The sequence below is a fragment of the Salvelinus alpinus genome, chromosome 19, assembly GCF_045679555.1.
Source record: "Salvelinus alpinus chromosome 19, SLU_Salpinus.1, whole genome shotgun sequence".
NCBI lineage: Eukaryota > Metazoa > Chordata > Actinopteri > Salmoniformes > Salmonidae > Salvelinus > Salvelinus alpinus.
Genome location: NC_092104.1, coordinates 21,553,139 through 21,562,970, shown reverse-complemented (window position 1 = coordinate 21,562,970; position 9,832 = coordinate 21,553,139).

Genomic DNA, 9,832 nt, shown 5'->3' with positions numbered 1-9,832 from the left:
ACCGTAGGGATGGTGCCAGGTTTCCTCCAGATGTGACGCTTGGCATTCAGGCCAAAGAGTTCAATCTTGGTTTCATCAGACCAGAGAATCTTGTTTCTCATGGTCTGAGAGTCCTTTATGTGCCTTTTGGCAAATTCCAAGTGGGCTGTCATGTGCTTTTTACTGAGGAGTGGCTTCCATCTGGTCACTCCACCATAAAGGCCTGATTAGTGGAGTGCTGCAGAGATGGTTGTTCTTCTGGAAGGTTCTCCCATCTCCACAGAGCAACTCTGGAGCTCTGTCAGAGTGACCATCGGTTTCGTGGTCACCTCCCTGACCAATGCCCTTCTCCCCCGATTGCTCAGTTTGGCCGGGCGGCAAGCTCTAGAAAGAGTCTTGGTGGTTCCAAACTTCTTCCATTTAAGAATGATGGAGGCCACTGTGTTCTTGGGGACTTTCAATGCTCCAGACATATTTTGGTACCCTTCCCTCAGATCTGTGCATCAACACAATCCTGTCTTGGCACTCTACGTACAATTCCTTCAACCTGATGGCTTGGTTTTTGCTCTGACATACACTGTCAGCTGTGGGACCTTATATAGACAGGTGTGTGCCTTTCAAAATCATGTCCAATCAATTGATTTTACCACAGGTGGACTGTAGAAACATCTCAAGGATGACCAATGAAAACAGGATGCACCTGAGCCCAATTTCGAGTCTCATAGCAAAGGGTCTGAATAGTTATGTAAATAAGGTATTTGTTCATGTGTAATACATTTGCAAAAATAAAAAATAAAACTGTTTTCGCTTTGTCATGGGATATTGTGTGTCGATTAATGAGGATTTAAAACAAATATAAAGTTTAGAATAAGGCTGTAATGTAACAAAAATATAGAAAAGGGAAAGTGGTCTGAATACTTTCCGAATGCATTGTATAGTGTATTTTAAAACCTGCTCTGTTACATACTCGTCTCTCGTGAAAGATGTGTGATTTGGTACTGGGTTGCTGAGATTAATCACATGCCAATCCCATATGGACCTTTTCTCTGAATTTAACACACATATTAGACGTGCTAGCCTAGGTGTTCCAGTATAATTAGCTGGTCTGTTGTGCTGTAGTAAGCACATTGTTCAGTTTTTACAGGGCGGGTAGGGGTGTGAAGCTTGGTACCTTGGTAGTGTGGTTGTGTGAGTCTTCACGTGCATCGAGCAAGAGCTGTTTTTAGAAGCTTCACTGTTGCCTGACGCACATCACAGGCACACTAGCATCCTACCCTCCCACTGAGAAAACAGCAGCAGGCAGAAATAGCTGCACAACGGGGCTCAGGTTGCCTCCCAATTGGCACCCTATATTCCCAACATATTTTCACTAGTTTTGACCAGAAGCAGTGTACTATATAGCAACTAGGGTGCCATTCGGGGAGCACCCTCAGTAGGTGCTATTCTTACCTGTAGGTCCCTCTATCATCACTCCCTATTACTGGACCAATCAGACCAGCTCCCCCACTGTCATCAGGAGGCCTCTGCCAAGTCTGGGGTCCAAATGGAAACCTATTCCCTAGTGTACTGCTGTTGGCCAGGGACCTTAGTACGTGGTGCACTAGGGAATAGGTTGCCATTTCAGATCCAGCCTGGCTGGGTCTAATTACTGGGTCTAATTATAGTTAGACTCATCATCACCTGACAAAATAGCATAGCTGCCATAGCATTCCAACTGTACTGTACAAGCTCAGCGTAAACACAGGAAAGCTTTAGCTCCATAACTTAAAAATCTGCCATTCATATTTAGGTAATTAATGTGTGAGGGATTGAATTCTAAATTTGAACACATAATTTAAGAATGAATCTCTGTGAATATATGTATTTCTTTCTATGGTGTGCAAAACGCTGTCTCAAAATGGATAAGCGACCCCTTTGGTCATCACTAGTTAACACAGCTACACAGTCAGATGGTCTGCCCAAAATGTGAACATTTATGTGAAACTGTGTATGTTTACCTTGTGGATTTTGAAAATAAAAATCTGAAATGAAAATGTGTCAATTTGTTTGTCTACATTCCATTTGAAAAACAATGCAGATATTGGAGTAAACCTATTTTCAGTTAAGACAAGTAACTAAAAGTAAGGGAAAATATCATGATAAGCTTGCATGCTGAGTTTGAATAAGGCATCCGATTAGCACTTTGCATTTATAACGGTTGGTTTTACTATATTTAATAAATAACCAAAGCTTTGATGGACCAATATATAAAACAAATGCATGTCTCTCTTTTGCCCCTGCAAGCAGGTTAGCATACGTGTCATCACATTCCCTCATCTGATTGGTCGAGAAGGCGGGCCTTCTGACGTTGTGACAGTTGTAACTAGTGACGACCACTGCGTTCGCTTCCTATTCCCCAACTCAAATCTAATCATAGATATTTTAGATTGATGTTGTCCTTGAACTCCTTAGAGAATCTTGAAACCACTGTGCTCAGAACTGGTGAGTGGACCAAAGCAGAACATATGATTCAGTGTAGAAGGTATACACTTCAAAAAGAGTTTTGAAAGGTCCCTGAAGTCTGTCAAATGAAAACATAATGGCAGCTGAAAGAGGTTGCTGTCCTGAAGTCCCTGACTTTTTTCAGTAATTCTAAAGCACAGTAACTTGAAAGGTGTCCTTGTCATTTCCTCCCTGGATGTCACTAAGAATCCTTACGAGCAGCTTCTAAACATAAAACTGCCCTTACATAGAAAATACAAACTTAAGCGGACTCCATAACTTAAATTTGTAATTGTTTTTCATATTTGAATAACCAACAAGATTGAAAATAAAATCTAATATAGGTCAACCAAAAAAACTCAAACTTTGCCAATTTACATAAGAATTAACCCAACACACGAATTACTCAATTAACAACAGACATAATTCATAAAATAATATATAAACCTTGCCCACATCTTTATTCCATTTTGCAAGATAGATTATCTGGCCAATCTGGGATTTCAAAAAATAACAAAGCAGCAGTTGTTTGGTATCAAAACATCGTTTGATTGTTTGATCTCTACAGCTTCACTCATCAAAAACACACTAGAGTGAAAGAATGATTAAGCAGAAGTCAATCAGGGTCCTCTCTGCCAAATGTCTAATATTCCACCTGTCAATCAACCAAGCTGTGCACCCGGGTGAACTGTCAGTCCCTAGTCTCAGCAGTGTCTAGGCCATTATTATGTAAATCCTCTTCATTATCATAGATTCCCTCTTCCCTACTGTCTCCTGACTCAAAAGAACAACAGACTTCGACACTTTCTGCAACGGCTCTATATTAAAATGTAAAGCGACTGTAAAAGAGAAGGGCCACTCTAACGCCCGGGGTGTAGTGGAGGAAGAAGTCAGGAGCAGGAAGCAGAGAGTTCAGCGTAGCGCTACTTTTAATGCACCACAACGGTGAACAGACGCCAACCCAAACAAATGCCCCAAACACGGGGAACTTAAACAGTCCAGCAAAAATACAAACACACGGACAACCGTGACCTACAGCCGTGTACACACGTGTACACTGAAATAATCCCGCACAACAGCAGGCGGGCCAGCTGGAAAATAAAGCCCAAGCAATTAGCCTAACTAAACACAGGTGCAACTAATAAACAGAAAAGGAAGGAAAAGGGATCAGTGGCAGCTAGTAGGCCGGTGACGACGACCGCCGAGCGCCACCCGAACAGGAAGGGGAGCCACCTTCAGTAGGAGTCGTGACAGTACCCCCCCTGGTAGCGGTACTACCAGTAGTAGTAGGCCAAACAATAACATCAAAGACGGAATGCGTTTGAAGTGATGATGCGGCGCCGAGAACAGCCAGCATGTCCAGCAAAGTACATCGCCAGCGGAACGCACACACTTCGTGCAGATCAGCAGCTCCACAATGATGTGATCGACTATCTCCAAGATGGGGGTTTTCATGGCAGCCAGACGAGACAATCGAAACAGTGTCCTGTCCTGAGCAAAGTTACTGGGCTCAAATTTAGTCAAGCTTGCTCTATACAGTTGAAGTTTACATACACTTAGGTTGGAGTCATTAAAACAAATTTTTCAACCACTCCACAAATTTCTTGTTAACAAACTATAGTTTGGAAAGTCGTTTAGGACATCTACTTTGTGCATGACACAAGTAATTTTTCCAACAATTGTTTACAGACAGATTATTTCACTTATAATTCACTGTATCACAATTCCAGTGGGTCAGAAGTTTACATACACTAAGTTGACTGTGCCTTTAAACAGCTTGTAAAATTCCAGACAATGATGTCATGGCTTTAGAAGTTTCTGATAGCCATCATTTGAGTCAATTGGAGGTGTACCTGTGGACAAAAATCATAAGATATCAGCCAAGACCTCAGGTTCATCCTTGGGAGCAATTTCCAAATGCCTGAAGGTACCACGTTTATCTGTACAAACAATAGTACGCAAGTATAAACACCATGGGACCACGCAGCCGTCATACCGCTCAGGAAGGAGACACGTTCTGTCTCCTAGAGATGAACGTACTTTGGTGCGAAAATTGCAAATCAATCCCAGAACCACAGCAAAGGACCTTGTGAAGATGCTGGAGGAAACAGGTACAAAAGTATCTATATCCACAGTAAAACAAGTCCTATATCGACATAACCTGAAAGGCCGCTCAGCAAGGTAGAAGCCACTGCTCCAAAACCGCCATAAAAAAGCCGGACTATGGTTTGCAACTGCACATGGGGACTTTTTGGAGAAATGTCCTCTGGTCTGATGAAACAAAAATAGAACTGTTTGGCTATAATGACCATCGTTATGTTTTTGGAGGAAAAAGGGGGAGGCTTGCAAGCCGAAGAACACCATCCCAACCGTGAAGCACGGGGGTGGCAGCATCATGTTGTGGGGGTGCTTTGCTGCAGGAGGGACTGATGCACTTCACAAAATAGATGGCATCATGAGGGAGGAAAATTATGTGGATATATTGAAGCAACATCTCAAGACATCAGTCAGGAAGTTAAAGCTTGGTTGCAAATGGGTCTTCCAAATGGACAATGACCCCAAGCATACTTCCAAAGTTGTGGCAAAATGGCTTAAGCACAGCAAAGTCAAGGTATTGGTGTGGCCATCACAAAGCCCTGACCTCAGTCCTATAGAACATTTTGTGGGCAGAACTGAAAAAGTGTGTGTGAGCAAGGAGGCCTACAAACCTGCCTCAGTTCCACCAGCTCTGTCAAGAGGAATGGGCCAAAATTCACCCAACTTATTGTGGGAAGCTTGTGGAAGGCTACCCGAAACGTTTGACCAAGTTAACCAATTTAAAGGCAATGCTATGTAAACTTCTGACCCATTGGGAATGTGATGAAAGAAATAAAAGCTGAAAAATCATTCTCTCTACTATTATTCTGACATTTCACATTCTTAAAATAAAGTGGTGATCCTAACTGACCTAAAACAGGGAATTTTTACTTGGATTAAATGTCAGGAATTGTGAAAAACGGAGTTTAAATGTATTTGGCTAAGGTGTATGTAAACTTCTGACTTTAACTGTAGATTGCTGCTTCTAATTGTGCATGTTATAAACAAAACAAAAATATTTTGATGACGATAGGCTATACTCTATGGCTAGATTTATGTATGCTAGATTGTATCCAATGCTAGATTAATTTGGCAGACCTAACTTGATTCACCCTCTTTCTACAAGGGCTAGTCTATGAGACCTAATCATATTTGTATGAATATTTTGTTAATGCCTATAGAGATGCATTCTGGTAATGAACTCATTATTATACATCAACATTTTCATTTGATTACAATTATTTATTGTCAATCATTCTTGAATTAATTGTTGTATTGTAAATGAGATTGTAAATGAGAACTTGTTCTAAACTAGCCTACTAGGTGAAAAAGTTGAAATAAATAATAATAATAATGAAATTAGACAAAAATGTTAAATATCTATTACCCTATACATCACGTTACATTATGAGTTTGGATTGCATGTTTTTTGTCAGGAATAAAGAAACTGTCACAAGTTATACTTCCCATTGTGTTTCATTTCTCATGGTTATAACAACATTGTAACATCTGCCGTCTTTTAAAGAAAAATAGCATAGGTTTTAATGGAATAATAAAACTCTTGAAGCTCACATTTGGCCTAGACTAGAGCCTGCACAAGAGCCTAGGACAATGTGCTAAAGTACTGTTATTTTTTAGCTCACCTGACTTTTCTGGGGGGAAAATCCGTTAAAACATTGAATAACCTTTGTCTGGCCTTAACAAAAAATATATATTTTCAACGTCTGTAAATACATCTTTTCAATGTCCGGAAAATAAATGTGTTTTTGACATTTTATTTATTTATTTAACCTTTATTTAACTAGGCAAGTCAGTTAAGAACAAATTCTTATTTTCAATGACGGCCTAGGAACAGTGGGTTAACTGCCTGTTCAGGGGCAGAACGACAGATTTGTACCTTGTCAGCTCGGGGATTTGAACTTGCAACCTTTCGGTTACTAGTCCAACGCTCCAACCACTAGGCTACCCTGCCACCCCAACATACAGAAAATACATATTTTCACCTTTCATTCAAGCACCTAAAATGCACCTGATTCAACGTTTTCGATCCCCAGAAAATACATTATTTAGACGTCTGGAAAATGCATTTTCAACATCTGGAAAAGATGTATTTTTACCTCATTCAGCACCTAAAATGCTCCTGATGTCAACGTCTAAAATATGTATTTTGAACATAATTTTGCTCACTGGGTTACCAACTAGAGTAGGGAGAAGACTGTCACATAGCTGAGAAAGACAACCCTGAGGAATTACGTTTTACTGTGGGTGCGTCCCAAATGGCACCCTATTTTCTATGTAGTGCACAACTTTTGACCAGGGCCCATAGAGCTCTGCTCAAAAGAAGTACACTACAGCAAATAAGGTGCCCTTTGAGACGCAACCTGCATGATTCATACAGTATCTGACACATTTTGGCAACTTTATGTATGATATGTCCACGGTATTAGTCAGTTAAGAGAAGTGAGAGAATCTGGCCATGTGTGGTGTGGTGAATCTCTAATGCTGCACACTGAGTCAGGTCTCCAGTGTTCATCTCATCTTTCAGCGTTTGGAAGAAGAAACACAGAGATCAGCATTCATTACATCTAGGATTTGATGAGCCTTAGCTTTGAAACATGTCAAGGTCATTCTCCTGACATAACTGTAGGAGGGAGAGAGCGGGAAAGCGAGCAAGACAATACAGCAGTCTACATTAATGTTGATAAATTGATCATGTAGGAGATAACAAGAAGATTACTTTAGCCGGGGGCATTTCTTGCAAACTCAGATACTACTGTAGGTATAACTGGCCAATTTGCTGTGAACCATACAATACACTGCATCATACAATAAAATCACAGAGAATACTATTTTTAAAGACAGAAATCATGGGAAAGATATCAATTATGTCAGTACTGCATGTAAAATGGTAGGTGTTATAATGTTTTAAACTGTACCTATATAGGAATATTTGGGGATTAAACATTCCCATATACTGTAGGTACAGTTTAAAACGTTCTAACACCTACCTCAAACTTCTGATATTAAAGTTTAAACACTGTGGTAAACACAAATGGAAAAAAACACAATAAAAATTCTTATTCAGATTCAGAGGGTTTCTATGTACCCTTCTTGCCTTTCAATAATTATTTCCTCCAGATATAGTATCTTAATTTGATCACCCTGTTGCAGGAAAACTTTCCTGCAATGTAGGAAATTAAAAACTTGTAGTGTTTTTGAAGTTTAAAAAGGCTTCTGAAGAATGTAATCTCCACTTTAAAATGTCAGACTTGATTTTCCCTTACGAAAAATGTATCAACCCCTACAAAAATGTAAATTTATTATAATCCACATAATCATTCACATTTCCTGCTGCTGCAGGATTATTTTCCTGCTGTAGCAAACTGACTCAAATTAAGATCCTACATTTGTAGGATGAAAAGGGTTCTACGTAGAACCCTTTGCCTTTCAAAGAACCTTAGTGTTTCTAAGAACCCCCCCAAAAGGGTCAGATAAACAGTTCTTGGTAGAACCCTATCCCTCTGCAAATAACCCTTTTTGACAACATTTTATCTAAGAGTATATAGGAAATAGTATGTTTACGGCACACAGTTGGCTCATTGATTTGGTTGTGTGGCCCGACTGACTGAGCAACGTGCCACCATCGTCACCACATGCTAATTACTCAGGGAGCTAATTGGTCATGTGTGCTGCATGTATCGCATGTGAGCCGGAGGGGCTTTCGGACTGGAGCTGTCTGCCTCTGCGCGGTGCCCCACTAACCTGCCTCGCTGCCTGAGGGACCAGATTCCCCCCCCCCCCCTTCAAAATGGATGATATTGGAAGCTGGGATCTGGAGGAGGAGGAGGAAGATGGTGGAGGAGGAGGGGGGAGGAAAGGAGGAATGGAGAAGGATCGGGGAGAAGGAGGAGAGTTCTGTGCTGAGGATTGAAAATGGGAGCAAGACGGACCACTAAAACAGATTAAATCAATACTGCCCTTAGGGTTTTAGCCATATTGCTAGCGATCACTCTCTCAATTTTTATTTTCAGCTTTCTCTACCAGGTGGCTCTGCATGGGCTTTATATTCTTTATGATCTAGTGTGGTTAATTTCTTCCAAAGGCCCAAAAGTATGTGGACACCTGCTCGTCAAACACCTCATTCCAAATCATGGGCATGTATATGGAGTTGGTCCCCCCTTTGCTGTTATAACAGCCTCCACTCTTCTGGGAAGGCTTTCCACTAGATGTTTATAGCCTTATAAACAAAAGGAATGTCAAACCAAGCCATTAGGCAAGATGACCCCCCCATCCCTCTACCTACCTCCCTCCCCTCCCTCTTTTTCTCTCTGTTCCCCACAGGTCCATCCCTCTTGCTCTCTCCTCTTTCACCTCCCCAGCTAGTTCATCTCATAATCAGATTCTTCCATAACTTCCTCTGCCTTTCATATTCAATCACGTTTCCATATCACTCTCTGTCGTACACACTCAACACTTCAGAATATTATGCACAATGCCACCACCCTATGGTTAATGAGAGAGGTGCAGTATCACACTATCGCACTCCAGCTCATTGGGTCTCCACTCTCCATGGTTTGATTATGTCCCAGATGATGCATTTTATGAATTGTTAAGATATGCAGAGGATGGCAACAAAACAAAAAAATGTAGTTTGTTAGACCTTACTTTAATCTCCCTGACTTTTGACCCTACCAAATCATTAAAGTGGAACTGACAATATTTTAATAACTACTTTGCAGATATGAAACAAACAGACAATCATAATCTACAGTACCAGTCAAAAGTTTGGACACACCTACTCATTCCAGGGTTTTTATTTATTTTGTACTATTTTCTACATTGTAGAATAATAGTGAAGACATCAAAACTATGAAATAACACATATGGAATCATGTAGTAACCAAAAAAGTGTAAAACAAATAAAAAATAAATTTGAGATTCTTCAAAGTAGCCACCCTTTGCCTTGATGACAGCTTTTTACACTCTTGGCATTCTCTCAACTAGTACGTTATTTGCTGCCTCCACCCATTCGGGATGCACTGTTTTAGTTTCAATGACATTTGAACAGTCTGGGAATGTCAATACAATGAAACTAACAAGGGCAATGATCACAAGGCATTCATAACGTGGCTAATAGACTAGCACACATGTGTCAAACACAAGGCCCGCAGGGCTGAATAGGACACACAAGCGAGTATAAATGTGTCAACAGTTGAGTCATCTACTTTACAAAATTACAGCCTGATTACAACTTCAATTGTGCTGCTTTTGTGTGTCCCGTTGACAGCGTGCAGCG